The sequence below is a fragment of the Martes martes genome, assembly GCF_963455335.1.
Source record: "Martes martes genome assembly, chromosome: 3".
NCBI classification, from domain to species: domain Eukaryota; kingdom Metazoa; phylum Chordata; class Mammalia; order Carnivora; family Mustelidae; genus Martes; species Martes martes.
In genome coordinates, this window is record NC_137890.1 from 183,532,515 (window position 1) to 183,549,243 (window position 16,729).

At 43.2% G+C, this 16,729-nt stretch overlaps 1 pseudogene across 1 annotated transcript; it reads left to right on the plus strand.

The window, feature by feature from the left end:
* Nucleotides 1-3,579: 3,579 nt before the first annotated feature.
* Nucleotides 3,580-3,955, plus strand: LOC308339545 (large ribosomal subunit protein eL31-like; annotated as a pseudogene). Its single transcript has one exon. The product of its transcript is annotated as a large ribosomal subunit protein eL31-like (transcript).
* Nucleotides 3,956-16,729: the final 12,774 nt, after the last annotated feature.

Sequence of the window (16,729 nt, forward strand, 5' to 3'; positions counted from 1 at the left end):
TACATCATTCTCTCCTTCCCTGGTCCAACACCTCCAAGTTCAATTCCAGTCATGTTCTTCCAGTTCCTGCTCTATATATTAGCCAGATCTTGTGACACTTTTGGTAAATACCTTTCTTCCCAAGGCAGTCATAGGATTTGATGAAAATCCTGATTATAATCTAGAAGCAATGTGGACAGGCAAAGACAGATCTTCAGGAGGAAATAAATCATTTTGTGAGGCATCTGCTTTATGTGAAGGCTTTTCATGGCCATCTGGAGAACTGGAGACAATATCCTCTCGCAAGAGGTGGGGGGAGTGGGCAACTTCAACCATGTCAGAGGGTTCAGGGAATCTGGAGGTTCAAGATTCTCAAGTATATCCCATCCCAGGTCAGAGAGCCCCACCCTCTTACCAGGGTCCAGATTTTAGCACTGAAGGGCTATAAATGTACTACTCTCACAGTCGGGTACAGCATAGGACTTTTTAGCAAACTCACCGCAGGAGAAGAGGTTCTCTTTAAATGGTGTTGTAACCAGGACCCAATTTTAGGAATTTAATATATTTTCTAGAACATTTATAGCATTTACCCCTGCAATATAACCTAAGAAAGTTTATCATCATATGTTTGATAATGCTTCCCACATAACTTAACACACCAAATTAACAAGCCTAGTTAGTCAAAAAGACTTCATTTAGAATTCAAATCTTGGGAAGTTTGTTAAAAATCTCAGAAGGTTTTAAAGCATGTGCTTAAATAGGATTACACATCATTATAACACTCAATATTTAATTATCTATTTTACCAAGGTGGCAGTAAGAGATTCTAAAGGCAAATACAGAAGGTTATGTACTTGTTGGGAAAACTTAGCTATTTAATATTGATTAGTTTTAACTTTAAGTAATCAAAGACCTGATAAAGACAACATAGAAACCTTGGTTCTCTGGAAACAGAAAACAAAAAACTCTGTTTACAATTTATTATCAAGAGCAGATGAACAATCCAAGAAAACTTTGTCTTTTTAATGGAGAGAAAAACCAAATCTCAATCTTACACCAATGTACTTTAAAAGCTCATTCATTCCAGTCTTAGCCCTGACCATGCATTAAATTATTTTTCAAAGATTTCCTTCAAAACCTACAACTTTCTTTTTCATTCTAATTTTGTTTTAAGCCCTCTCTCTCTAAATAACCAATCTCATTTTAAGAAAAAATTACTTTCCTTTCCCTCAACAAAAATGTATTCCTATTCCTCACACCTTTCTTTTTCTTTTAAAGATTTTATTTATTTATTTGATGGAGAGAGAAATCACAAGTAGGCAGAGAGAGAGGGAAGCAGGCTCCCTGCTGGGCAGAGAGCCCGATGTGGGGTTCGATCCCAGGACCCTGAGATCATGACCTGAGCTGAAGGTAGAGGCTTAACCCACTGAACCACCCAGGTGCCCCTCCTCATACCTTTCTTATAAAAAAAAAATCTTACTTTCCTTGTATACAAAGTTTCTTTCCTTATTTTCTAGCAGTCTTACTTACATTTATTAGAATTTTTACTTTTATAAGTCTTAGTCTCAAACTTCCAACAACATAGGTTCAGAGGGAACATACCTGAACATAATAAAGGCCATATATGAAAAACCCATAGTTAACATCGTACCCGAAGGTGAAAAACAGAGCTTTTCCTCTAAGATCTGGAACAAGACAAGGATGTCCACTCTCACCACTTTTATTCAACATAGTACTGGATATCATAGCCACAGCAATCAGACAAGAAAAAGAAATAACAGGCATCCAAATTGGTTAGGAAGAAGTAAAACTATTTGCAGATGACATAGTAACACATGTGGAAAACCCTAAAGACTCCATCAAAAAAACTACTAGAACTGATAAATGAACTCAGTAAAGTCTCAAGATACAAAATCAATATACAGAAATCTGTTGCATTTCTATACACTAATAATGAAGTAGTAGAAGCAGAAATTAAGAAAACAATCTTGGGGTACCTAGCTGATTCAGTCAATGGAGAATGTGACCCTTTTCTTTTTTTTTTTTTTTAAAGATTTATTTATTCATTTTGAAAGAGAGGGAGTGTGAACACAGCAGGGAGAGACAGAAGTAGAGGGAGAGAGAAAGAATCTCAAGCAGACTCCCTGCTGAGCACAGAGCCCCTATACAGGGCTCGGTCTCATGACTCTGAGATCATGACCTGAACCAAAATCAAGCATCAGATGTTTGACTGACTGAACCATCCAGGTGCCCCTGAATCCCACAACTCTTGATTTTGGGTTCATGAGTTTGAGCCCCATGTTGGGTGTAAAGATTACTCAAAAATCAAATAATAAAAAAGAAACAAATAAGTCAACAACAAATCTCATTTACAATTGTACCCAAAACAATAAAATACCTAGGAATAAACTTAAACAAGGAAGTAAAATACCCTAAAATCTATAAGACATTGATGAAAGAAATTGAAGATGACACAAACAATGGAGAGATATTCTATGTTCATGGGTGGGGAGAACAAATATTGATAAAATGTTCATACTATCCAAAGCAATTTACAGGTATAATGCAATCCCTATCAAAATACCAGTAGCATTTTTCATAAAAAGAGAACAAATAATACTCAAATTTATATGAAACCATAAAAGACCCCAAATAGTCAAAACAATCTTGAAACAGAAGTACAAAACTGGAGGTATCACAATCCCAGATTTTAAAATATACATCAATGTAGTAATCAAAACAGTATGGTACTGGCACAAAAGTAGACACATAGATCAACAGAACAGAATAGAGAGCCCAGAATGAGCCTACAATTACATGGTCAATTAATCCTCAACAAATGAGGCAGGAAATACAATGTGAGGAGAGGCGGTTTCTTCAATAAATGGTTTTGGGAAAACTGGACAGCTACATGCAAAAGAATGAAACTGAGCCACTTTCTTACATCATACACAAAAATAAACTCAAAATGGATTAAAAGCCTAAAGGTGAGACCTGAAACCATAAAATTCCTAGAAGAAAAGAGGCAGTAATCTCTTTGACATCAGCCATAGAAATATTTTTCTAGATCTGTCTCTTTTTGCAAGGGAAACAAAAGCCAAATTAAACTATTGGACTATACTAAAATAAAAAGTTTTTGCAATGTGAAAGAAACCATCAACAAAACAAAAAAAGAACCCACAGAATGGAAGAAGTTATTTCCAAATGATATATCTGATAAGGGGTTGATATCTAAAATGTGAAAAGAACTTACACAACTCAACACCAAAAAACAAATAACCCAATTAAAAATGGGGAGAAGACATGAACAGACATTTCTCCAAAGAAGACATATAGGTGGCCAACAGACACATGAAAGATCCCAACATCACTCTTCATCAGGGAAATGCAAATCAAAACCATAATGAGATATCACCTCACACCTGTCAGAATGGCTAAAATCAACAATACAAAAAACAACAAGTATTGGTGAGGATATGGAAAAAAAGAAATCCTTGTGCGCTATTGGTGGGAATGCAAACCAGTGCTGCCATTGTGGAAATCAATATGGAGGTCCCTCAAAAAAATTAAAAATAGTCTTTCCAACCAGGGTCCGGCAGAATGGCTCTTGCAAAGAAGGGTGACAAGTAGAAGAAGGGCCGTTCTGCCATCAACGCTGTAGTGACCTGAGAACACACCATCAACGTTCACAAGCGTATCATGGAGTGGGTTTCAGAAATGTGCCCCTTGGGCACTCAAAGAGATCCGGAAATTTGCCATGAAGGAGATGGGAACTCCAGAAGTGCGCACTGACACCAGGCTCAACAAAGCTGTCTGGGCCAAAGGAACAAGGAATGTTCCGTACCGTATGCGTGTGTGGTTGTCCAGAAAACGTAATGAGAATGAAGATTCCCCAAACAAGCTCTACATGCTGGTTACCTATATACCTGTCACCACTTTCCAAAATCTACAGACAGTTACTGTGGGTGAGAACTAATTGTGAAATAAAGGTATAAAACTTCAAAAAATAAAATCAACAAATAAAAATTAAAAAAAATTAAAACAGAATTACCATTTAACCCAGTAATTACACTATTGGATATTTACCCAAAGAAAACAAAAACACTAACTCAAAAAGCTACATGCACCCTTATTTTTACTGCAACATCATTTACCATAGCCAAGATATGAAAGCGGTTCATGTCTCTCAATAAATAAATGGATAAAGAAAACATAGCATATATATATAATGGAATATTACCCAGCTATTAAGAAGCATGAAATCTTGGGGTACTGGGTGGTTCAGTCGTTAAGCATCTGCCTTCAGCTCGGGTCATAATCCCAGGGTCCTGGGATCGAGCCCCACATCAGGCTCCCTGCTTGGTGGAAGTCTGCTTCTCCTCTCCCACTCCCCCTGCTTGTGTTCCCTCTCCCGCTGTCTTTCTTTCTGTCAAATAAATAAATAAAATTGTTAAAAAAATAAGTAAAAAGGATGAAATCTTGCCATCTGCAACAACATGGATGGATCTAGACGGTACTAAATGAAATAAGGCTAAATGAAGTCAGTCAGTCAGAAAAGGACAAACACCATGTGATTTCACTCATACGTGAAATTTAAGAAACAAAACAAAACAAAGGAAAAAAGAGACAAACAACAACCCAAATCCCAGATTCATTTTTTTAAAAAGGGTTATATATTTATTTGACAGAGAAGAGAGTCAGCGAGAGAGGGAACACAAGCAGGGGGAGAGAGAGAGGGAGAACAGGCTTCCCATCGAGCAGGGAGCCCGATGTGGGGCTCAATCCCAGGGCCCCAGCACCATGACCTGAGCTGAAGGCAGATGCTTAACGCCTGAGCCACCCAGGCGCCCCACACCAGAATTCTTTAGATTGGAAATTTATGAATATATTTCATAATTCCTAGAAATGTGTTCCTTTTTTTTTTCTTAGTAAAGCACAAAGCCGGTTTACCAACAGACCCAAGCATCTTCAGTTTCTCTACAATATAAAAGCCAAAGCAGACAAACCCATGTTCAGTAATTAATGCTTCAGTATTCTATCTTATTTGAAAAACGCTTAGATATCCAATGAATTCAACGCAACTCATCACTTATCTTAGCAAAACTTCAAAGTTTCAGGTTACCGAAAGTTTTGAAAGCTTTAAGTCTTTTTATTCAACCTACCTGTTCTTAACAGTTGTTCACAAAAACTTTGAGACAGACAAAATTAACTATCATTCTGTGTCCTCTTTTAGCTGACAACTTGCAACAGAAATGACATGAACTTCTTTGATCTTTAGTAAGCCTTGGTAGAATAAGTTTTACATTTAATGCTGATAGCTCTAAAGACGTGTCTGGTTTAAAGAAACCAACAAATTTAAATCACCTTTACCACTGAATATGTTGCACCTGTGTCCGCTAAAAGTCAGTTTCTTCCAGACCATCCATTTGACTTGGGGCTCCTGTGGGGAAATCTGAAGTGGGTGGTTGAAGTCCAGGGGAGCTCTTGGACCCCCTTATGTTGGTTGACTTGGGAGATGCTGCAGTTTGAACCTTGTGAGGAGGTGGCCCAGCAGCTCGGGGTATGAGGGTAAGGAGCAGGAGCTGCTGGCATTGCCAGCCCTGAGGATGGTATGGGAGCGACTGGTGGTACCTGCTGGGGGGGTTGGTGGGGGTAAGTGAGGGCAGAGGCAGCCGGTGTGCCACCCGCAAAGCTGAGGTCCATTTTTTTTTTTTAAAGATTTTATTTATTTATTTGACAGAGATCACAAGTAGGCAGAGAGGCAGGCAGAGAGAGAGGAGGAAGCAGGCTCTTTGCAGAGCAGAGAGCCCGATGCGGGGCTCGATCCCAGGACTCTAAAATCATGACCTGGGCCCAAGGCAGAGGCTTTAACCCACTGAGCCACCCAGGCGCCCCGCTGAGGTCCATTTTAAGTTTGGAGTCACATTTCTTTATGTCCAGCTCCTGCCTCTCCCTCCTGCTTTTTCTCTGCCCCATTTATTCAAAATCCATCCTAACGGACTTTATCTGGGAACGGGAGTGTCCCCCATCTTCCCAATCAAAAGTTCAGAAAGAACACAGAAGAAACGAATCTGTAACTGAGCCCGGATGTGTTAGTATTTGTTCTTCCCCAAAGGCGGGGGGGGGGGGGGAATCACCCACTGAACCAGACAAACAGCTTCCCAGACCAAAGAGAGCCAAACCCTACCCTGTTGTTGGGAGGCAACCGAGGGAAGGAAGAAATCCGAGAGAGCCTGTCCGAGCTTAACGGATGCTTAGGCCAGGTGGTGTCACAGTGGAAAGCATTTTCTTCTTAGTCACGGGTTTGTCGTTAGAAGCGGACCGGTCAGCCCGTCTCCGCCTCGGAGCCCCCGGGAAGGGCGAGAGACTCCCCACCCTGCACACGCGCGCACACCGGGCAGCAGGGATCTCGGCGGTGGCTTCCCGGGCCTCCCGTTCACCCCCGGCCCTCCTCTCCCGCGGGGCCTTCGCCAGGGACAACCGGCCCCGCCGCGACTCCGCTCTGGGTCCTGGGCACGCGGCGAGGGCACACTCACAAGCTGTGTCTTTGCACCGCGCCGGCTTCACTCGGTCATAAAGCAACCTTGAGGGCGCCTGCGCGGCTCAGGCGGTTAAGCGACTGCCTTGGGCTCGGGTCGCGATCTCGGGGATCCCGGGGTCGAGTCCCGCCTTGGGCTCTCTGCTCAGCAGGGAGTCTGCTTCTCCCTCTCGCGCTGCTGCTCCCCCTGCTTGTGTTCTCTCTCTCTCTCTCTCTGACAAATAAATACAATATTTAAGGGGATTTCATCGGTCTTGGCTCCCGCAGACCTCCCCTGGTTCTGCTCCTGACCAGGGGGCGCCGCAGGACCTTTAACTGGGTCATCGCTCCACACAGGCTCCGGTCGACAGGACACACTCCATTTTGTCCTCTACACGGCGCAAACCCGAACAAATGACTTACGAAAGCCCGGAGCAGGTGCCGCGGGCGGCTCAGTCGGTGAAGGATCGACTCCCGGTTTCGGCTCAGGTCGTGCTCTCGGGCTGGGCGGGCGCCGAGCTCGGCACCGTCCGCTCGCCCCTCCCCCTCCGCAGCCCCCTCTCCCGCACTCGTGCCCGCACGCACACGCTCTCAAGTTAAAAAAAAAAAAAAAAATCTTAAACAAAACGGAAGAACAAATCCTTCAAAAGGACTCAACAGCCAGGAGCCAAGGAGGGACCGGGTCCGATGTGCCGTTATGGGGGGGACTCACCGGGAGCAAACGTCTAAGGCCCGCGACTTCCCGCTCTTTCCTCTGCTTCACCAAATGCGCTTAAGGCGGGACGCGCCAGCTCCGCGCGAGGGAGGGAGAAATCCTCCCAGCGGAACAGGTTCGGGCCGCCGCCAAGGACGACCCGCGTCCTCCCGGCCCTGCCCGTCCTCCCACCCGGGCTGCTGGGGCCGAGAGTAGCCGACTCGGAGCTACCGCAGCCCCGGGCCCGGGGGCCGGCGGAGGAGCCCCGGCGCGCAGTCGCGGCCACGGCTCGCTCCCGGGACTCCCGAGGAGGCTGGGCGGGTCGCCGGCAGGCTCCTGCGCGGCTGCCCGAAGGCAGAGCCGGGCCCACCCACCGCACTTAGCGAGATCGAGCCCCGGTGTCTACAGGTACCGTCGCCCTCCCTCCCGCGCCCGCGGCGCCCTGGAAGCCCGCGCGTCTCCGGCCAGCTGCATCCTTGCTCCGTTCACCACTGGGAGTCTCAGCGGCGGTGCCACCGCGTTGCCGGGACGATCTGCTCCCCCCACACGTGGCCCTTGCGAACCAGCCGGTCAGGGAGCGACCCCACCAAGAGTCCCATCTTGGGAACCCCATTCTGTAGGACCAGTTCGCGGCCCAAATGCTTTAGTTGGTAGTTTTCCCAGAAGCAGAAGCTCTGAAACGTCATTTCTTTCTTTTTTTAAAGATTTTATTTATTTATTTGACAGACAGAGATCACAAATAGGCAGAGAGAGAGAGGGTTAGCAGGCTCCCCGCTGAGCAAAGAGCCAGATGCGGGGCTCGATCCCAAGACCCTGAGATCATGACCTGAGCCGAAGGCAGAGGCTTTAACCCACTGAGCCACCCAGGTGCCCCTGAAACGTGATTTCAAACGCAAGTAGATTATTTGGGAGGTGATTCCAGAAAACACCTGTAAGAGAGTAAAGAAGTGAGAGGGAAGAGAGTTGACCTCCAAGACAGACTTGTTATCAAGGAAGTTCCTGTTGGGGGTACCTGGAGCTTAATGCCTCTGCGGAACTCTGGGAACCAGGGCAGAAGAGCCGAGGAATGTTCTCCCCAAGGGGGTAATGCTGAGGACTGCTGGGCTGGAGAGAACGAATTCTTGGCACTTCGGCCTGCCAAACGTAGCGTGGGCTGTGCCAGCCAAAAGAAGCCTCCGGAAAAAGAAATGCAGATGAGATACTGGCCCCTGGAAGTTAACCTCCAGTTACTGTAATGGAAAGACCTGAGGGAAATGGGCAGGGCCCAGTGGGGTCTGCCGCAGGATCCCAGGTGAAAAACCTGGGGTCCTCCTTGGCAGGCCTCTGGCACCATTTTCCCCTCCACCCCTTGCAGCTGCCTAAAATTCTGCTCAACCTTTCAGCCACTCTTGGTCAATTCCCCAGTACTTTGAAGGGTTGCTTCCTTGCACCCCCCTTGCCTTTTCTCAAGGATATTGGCCCCACAAGTCATCACTGCCTTGGTAACTCCTCAGTGTTTGCAAGCTCATGTATTTTACATTTTGTTCAGATTTTCTAGTTATTCTTAGTAAGAGAGTTTGTTTGGAAGAAGCTATCCTGCCATTGCCGGAAGCCAAAATCACAGCCACAGAATACTGAAGGAGAGAAAAGCGAGCATGGGAAGGATCCCTCAGATTTTGTTTAAACCAACCAACAAAAAACCCTTGGTACTTTCTCCTAAACAGCAAAATTTGGGATTTTCATTTTGCATGCAGATTAGCGACTGAATATTTGTAAATGTATTTTGCCCTTTGTAAATTCTTAGTTTCCCTGCATCATGTGAAATTTACTCCACTGCTAGATTTGTAGATTTGGTAAGTGTCAAGCATGGGATAACTGCCATGGTTCTGCCTTTACAAAGAGCTTTGAATCGTAGGTTCTAGAAAGTCTCCTTCCGTATGTCTCATATCTCTCTGGAAACCCTTTTGTTTTGTTTTGTTTTGTTTTAATTATTTGAGAGAGAGAGAGAGAGAACACTGAGCTGGGAGAAGAGGAAGAAGCAGGTTTCCCACGAGCAGGGAGCCTGATGCTGCTCTCGGTCCCAGGACTCCAGGATTGTGACCTGAGCCAAAGACAGAGGCTTAACCAACCGAGCCACCCAGACACTCCACCCCTGTGTTTCTAATCGCTGAGCCATAGTCAATGGCATTTTATTATGTTGTACATGGAGTGTTTCTCCTGATCAGATGGGGGACCCCAGACGCTGGGTGATGATGTGGAGGGGCCAGTGGCGTGGGCAGTGAGAGAATTCACCCAAGGCAGAACAAAGGAGATAGAAGTTTACAGTGTATACATTGCCAAGGAGCAGTGAACAGGACAGCAAAGCAGAGACTGTCTGGCACCAGGCAGTAAGTGGGGGCTGTTTTTAAAGAGGGAAGGTGAGGAGGTATGGGAACATATGGAATTTCCATTTTTTGGTACGCCTGCCTGATTCTAAGTAACCTATTGGTTGGTGAAGGCCTGTGGATACTTTGTGGTGGGTCACCTGATCGGCCTGTCTGAGATTCAGCTGGGTGGTTGCTGTGGGCTCTTTTGCCTTGATCAAGTTAAAAGGAGCCTCTACAATATACATTCTGCCTTACATTATTCTTTTGTCTTATAAATCGAAGGCATCCATACATTATGTCATTTACTGAAAACCGGTATTTTCTTTTTTAAATATTTTATTTATTTATTTGACAGAGATTATAAGTAGGCAGAGAGGCAGGCAAAGAGAGAGGAGGAAGCAGGCTCCCTGCGGAGCAGAGAGCCCGACGCGGGGCTCGATCCCAGGACCCTGGGATCATGACCCGAGCCGAAGGCAGAGGCTTTAACCCACTGAGCCACCCAGGTACCCCTTAACTGATATTTTCAACATTACTATTTTATTGTGCAAAAAAAATAGATTAATAATTCTCATTGTAAAAGATTCAAACAATTTAAATACTGTAGATCAAAATATATGAAAGCCCAGGTTTACCTCATCTCCTTCATCCCCATCACGGAGCTAACGGGTACAGAGATCCCACTCCCTTCCAGTTCCTTCTCTCTGAGTTTGTATCTGTACACATGTATACATTTTTAAACTCTACAAATAAGATTGTGCCAGTTGCTTTTTTAATGAACAAATACAAGTTTTCTTTAAGATAGAAAATATCTGCCACAATGTCTCCAACTTCACGTGTTCTGTGGAGCTGCTAACCGCTTCAAATAATAGACAACAGCAGAAGTCACACTAGGATCATAAAAGGTCCTGCGGGTTCCATCTTGTTTTTCTGGAACACTTGGTCTCAGCAGCTGCCTCTTGAGGGGCTGCGTTTTGGAATCCAGCTCCGGAGCTATGAGAAGCCCAAGTCGCTGAGAAGGGCCCCATGTAAGTCTTCCAGTCAGTAACCCCAGGCTCCAAGTCATCCTAGATCAGCTTCCAGGTGTCATTCGAGTCACTTCCCTCTCCCCACTCTTCAGATTTTCCTGGATTAGGACCCAGACATTATGGCACCGAGGCAATCAGTCTCCACTGCGCCTTACCCAAATTCCTGAACTGCAGACTCTGTGAACATAATAAAACAGTTGTTATTTTATGTAACTAAATTTGGGGGTGATTTTTTTATATAGGAATATATAATGGAAATGAATTATTGGATTGGAAGAGCTAAATTGAAAGATATGCTTATATAAAATTTTGATTCAGGGGCGCCTGGGTGTCTCAGTCAGTTACCGTCTGCCTTCGGCTCAGGTCATAATCCCGGGCTCCTGGGATTGAGCCCTGAGTTGGGCTCCCTGCTCAGAGGGGAGCCTGCTTCTCCCTCTCCCTCTGCCCGCCAGTCCCCCTGCTTGTGCTCTCTTGCACGCTCTCTCTGACAAATAAATGAATAAAATCTTTAAAAAATAAAATTTTGATTCATAATGCCAAATTTCCTTTCACCGATAACTGACTTAAGATTAAATAGAAGAAATAGAATAGGAGTGCCTGGCTGGCCCAGTTGGTAGAGCATGCAACTCTTGATCTCAGGGTTGTGGGTTCGAGTCCCAAGTTAGGTGTAGAGATTACTTAAAAATAAAATTTTAAAAAAATTTTAAATAAAATCTTAGGGGTGCCTGGGTGGCTCAGTCAGTTACGATCAAGCCCCACATTGGGCTCTCTGCTTCTCAGGGGGCCTGCCTGCTTCTTTCCATCTGCCTGCTGCTCTCCTGCTTGTGCTCTCTCTCTCTTTCTGTCAAATAACCAAATAAAATCTTAGAAAAATAGAACAGAAGACTTATAGCAAGAGATTGAATTAGTAGTTAAAAACTTTTGCACGAAGACGGGGGCCTGGCTGGCTCAGTCAAAAAGCTTTGTGACATTTCATCTTGGGGTTGTGAGTTCAAGCACCATGTGGGTGTAGAGATTACTTAAAATAATACTTTAAAAAAAAATCTTTGCACAAAGAAAAGCCCAGACACAGATGGCTTCATTGGTGAATTTTACCAACGATTAAAAAATTACCATCAATTCCTTGTAAACTCTTAGCAAACTCAGAAGAGGAACACTTCCCAAATTATTCTATGAAGCTGATGTTAACCAGGTACCAAAACCAGACAATGACCTCATAAGTAAAAAAAAAAAAACTGCAGGCCAGAGGACCTTGCTGGCTCAGTCAGTAGAGCATGTGACTTTTGAAATTAGGGTTGTGAGTTCAAATCCCTTGTTGGGTGTAAAGATTACCCAAAAATAATATCTTTAAAAACAAAAAGGAGGGGCGCCTGGGTGGCTCAATGGGTTAAGCCTCTGTCTTCGGCTCAGGTCATGATCTTATGGTCCTGGGATCCAGTCCCACATCAGGCTCTCTGCTCAGTGGGGAGCCTGCTTCCGCCTCTCTCTCTGCCTGCCTCTCTGCCTACTTGTGATCTCTCTCTCTGTGTCAAATAAATAAATAAAATCTTAAAAAAAAAACAAAAAACAAAATAAAAACAAAAAGGAAACAAAAGAACTACAGACCAATGTCCTTTATGAATACAAATGCAAAGACTTTCAACGAAATACTAAAAACCAAATACAGCAAGCTTATGGAAAGATTGCACTGTGAACAAAAGGGATTTATCCCAGGAGTGCAAAGAAAATATGGCTCAATATATGAAAATCAATCAATGTAATACACCAAATTAATCCAATAAATAGACAAAAAACACTTGATAATCTCAACAATTGTGGGAAAGTCTTTGATGAATCCAACATTCTTTCATGACAGAAACATTCAACAAACTTGGAATAGAAGGGAAATTCCTAGAATATTATTCAGTCATATAAAAGAAGAAAACCTCCCATTTGTGGCAACATGGATGAACTTGGAAGACATTATATTAAGTGAAATGGGCCAGACACAGAAAGACACATACTGTATATTCTGATTTATATATGGAATCTAAAAACCATAGAAGTAGAGAGTAGAATGGTAGTTGCCAGGGAAGGAGGGAAAGGGGACAGGAGAGATGTTGATCAAAGGATACAAACTTTCAGTCATGAGATGAATAAATTTGGAGTTTGCAGTATGCTGACTATAGTTAATATTATTGTATCAAATACTTGAAATTTGTCAAGGGAGTAGATATTAAGTATCTACACACACACACACACACACACACACACACACACACACACACAGTAACAATGTGAGGTGACTGATGTATAATTAATTTTACTGTAATCATTTCTCAATGTATACATATATTAAATAATTACTTTGTACACCCTTAACACATACAATTTTTATTTGTCAGTTATATCTCAATAAAGCTGAAGGAGGAAAATTCCTCAATCTGATAAAGGACATCTATGAAAACCCACAGTTAACATTGTACTGAATGGTAAAAAAACTGAACACTTTTCCCTTAAGATCAGGAACAAGAAAAGATGTCTGATCTTGGCACTTCTGTTCAGTAATGAACAGGAGATTCTAGCCAAGGAAAATAGGCAAGAATTCCTCAGGAAGGAAGATGTGAAGTTCTCTATTTGCAAATGACATGAACTTGATATGTGTCAAGAAAAATCCTAAGGAGTCTACTGAAAAGAAGTATTAGAACAGTAAATGTGTTCTGGGAGATTGTAGGATACAAAACCAATATATAAAAATCAATTTTTTGTATCTCTATGCACTAGCAGTTAATAATTTGAAAATGAAATTCAGAAAATTCCATTTACAATAGCACCAAGAAGAAATGAAATATTTAGGAATAAAGTTAGCCAAAAAAGTTCTAGGCTTGTACTCTGAAAACTACTAAAACGTCATTGAAAGAAATTAATGAAAACCTAAATAAGTAGAAATACATTTCATATTCATGGGTTGTAAGACAATATTGTTAAGATGGCAATACTCATAAATCGATCTAAGATATAACAATTCTTTTTTTTAAAGATTTTACTACTTTGAGAGAGAGAACCAGTGGGGGAGGGGTAAATGGAGAGGGAGAAGCAGACTTCCTGCTGAGCAGGAAGCCTGATGCAGGGCTCCATCCCAAGCCTCTGGGATCATGACCTGAGCTGAAGGCAGATGCTTAACTAACTGAGCCACCCAGGCGCCCTAAGATATAACAATTCTTTTTTTTTTTTTTTTTTAGATTTTTTTTTTAAAGATTTTATTTATTTGACAGATCACAAGTAGGCAGAGAGGCAGGCAGAGAGAGAGGGAGGAAGGAGGCTCCCCGCTGAGCAGAGAGCCCGATGCGGGGCTCGATCCCAGGATGCTGGGATCATGACCTGAGCCGAAGGCAGCGGCTTTAACCCACTGAGCCACCCAGGCGCCCCTTTTTTTTAGATTTTATTTATTTATTTGACAGAGAGAGATCACAAGTAGGCAGAGAGGCAGGCAGAGAGAGAGGGAGACACAAGCTCCCTGCTGAGCAGGGACCAGATGCAGGGCTTGATCCCAGGACCCTGAGATCACGACCTGAGCTGAAGGCAGAGGCTTTAACCCACTGAGCCACCCAGGCGCCCCAAGATATAACAATTCTTATCAAAATCTCAACTTCCTTTTTTGCAGAAATGAATATACTAATTCTGAAATGTATGTGGAAATACAAGGAACCCAAAATAGCCAAGATAATTTTATTTATTTTTTTACTGGGGACTTTTCTTATTTGAGAGAGAGAGAGAGAGAGAGAGAATGAGAGCACAAGTGGGGTGAAGAACAGAGGGACAGGGACAAGCAGACTCCAAGGTGAGTGTGAAGTCACACATGGGGCTCCATCTCATGACCCTGAGATCATGACCCGAGCTGAAATCAAGAGTTGGAAACTCAACCCACAGAGCCACCAAGGCAGTCCCAAGACAATTTTAAAAGAGAACAAAGTTGGAGGATTCACACTTCTCAGTTTCAAAACTTACCACAAAGCTACAGTGAGAACCAAGATTGGATAGTACTTTCATTAGGATAGACTTAAGATCAATGGAGTTGAAATGAGAATGGAGAGATTGGGCAAGTGATTTTTGAAAAAGGTGTCAAAATAATTCAAAGGGGGAAAGAATGATATTTTCAGATGTCACTAAGACAACTGGATTTCCACATGCATGGAATGGGGTTGGATCCCTACCTCACACCACATATAAAAATTAACTCAAAATGGATCATATACCTAAATGTCAGAACTAAAACTATAATACTTTTGCAAAAAAACATAGGAATAAGTCTTTATGAACTTAGATAACGTAGTGGTTACTTTGATATGACAACAAAAGCACAGGGGATAAAAGACAAAAATAGATAAATGGGACTTCAAATTCAAAGTTTTTTTTTGCTTCAAAGACTGGATCAAAAAAATAAAAAGACAGGGTGCCTGGATGGCACAGTGGGTTAAGCCTCTGCCTTCAGCTCAGGTCATGCTCTCAGGGTCCTGGGATCAAGGCCCACATCGGGCTCTCTGCTCAGCAGGGAGGCTGCTTCCCCATCTTTCTCTGCCGGCCTCTTTCCCTACTTGTGTTTTCTCTCTGTGTCAAATAAATAAATAAATAAATCTTTAAAAAAAATGAAAAGACAATCTACTGACAAAATATTTGTAAAACATATAAAGAATTATGCCTTTGTATGCAGAATATGTTAAGAAGTTTTACAATACATGAAAGGTATCCCCACTTAAAAATAGGCCAAAGATTTGAATAGACATAGCTCCAAGGAATATATTACAAAGAGCCAAGAAGATATGCAACATTATTATTTATCAGGTTTCCTTGCAAATAACCAAAATGAGATAACATTTCATACTCATTAGGTTGGCTATAACCAGAGGCCAACAATAATGTGCTGAGCATGTAGAGAAATTTGCTAGAGGGAATGTAAAAATTGTGCATCCATTCTGGAAAACATTTGGGTCCTTCTTCAAAAAGATAGATGTGGAGTTGCCATGGTCCAGCAATTCTACCCTAGGTGTATACCCAAGAGAAATGAAAAATATATTCAGGGGCGCTGAGGTGGCTCAGTCATTCAAGCACCTGCCTTAGGCTCAAGTCATGATCCCAGGGTCCTGGGATCGAGCCCCACTGCTCAGCAGGAGCCTGCTTCTCCTCTCCCTCTGCCTGCCCCTCCGCCCGCTTGTGCTGTCAAGTAAATAAATAAAATCTTGAAAAAAAAAAAAAAAGAACTCAGGATCTGTCTGTTGCTTTGTAATGCTCGGCAAGTCTGTTGTTCATCTTCATGGTCTGAGAGCCCAGTTTGAACCCCAGTCCCCATGACCATTTCCCAGCTACGGGAAGGAGAAAGGGAAGACATGGTCTCTTCGAGGCCACTGGAAATAGCCCACCCCATCATCTGGAACATAATCATGTGGCCAGCTTACAAGGGAGGCTAGGAGATACTCTTTGAGCACTCATGTGTCCAGCTAAAAGTTGGGGATTCTAAGAAAAAAAAAAAAAACAAACGGAATAATTATCAGGGAACACTGTTAGTCTCTGCCACACAGGTGTACAGTGCTGGGATCTACCTGTTTTACTAATTTGTTTTTTGATTCTTAATACAGTGCCCTACTCTTACCATATCCACCAGTCCACAGCCCCCACGTTTTTGCCTTCTTTCTGCAGATGGTAAACCTTCTGTTTTCTGCTGAATTTAAGGGCAGTCACCTGGCGGTGTAAGTTAAGGGAAGCAGACAGAGAAGGTGGCTACTTCTTTTAAAGACGCTCATCTGTTTTCAGCCCCGCTCCTTACCTTAAAGGAACCAGTGCCCCCCAACTTCTGAGACTTCCCTTGGTCCTGCGGTATCGATCTAACTTATGGCTAGCTCTCCGCCGCACTGTAGGGGCCTAGCAGAACAGAGAAAGCTAAAACCACACCAGTTGCTCACCTGTTTGCTTGCTTTCAACGTATTTATCATCTACCATTGACTCTTTGTGGGTTTCTTTTATATTGTTATTAGAATGGACATTGACTGCGTACTTGACCACACTCACAAAGTACGACTTTGTTCTTGCTGCTGGGTCATGAGGATTTCAGCTCATCTCGTGTCTCTTTCTACAGTTGCTAAAGCATGCGTGATTATTTTGGGGAAGTTCATTACCTTCTGCTAGTTCAAATCCA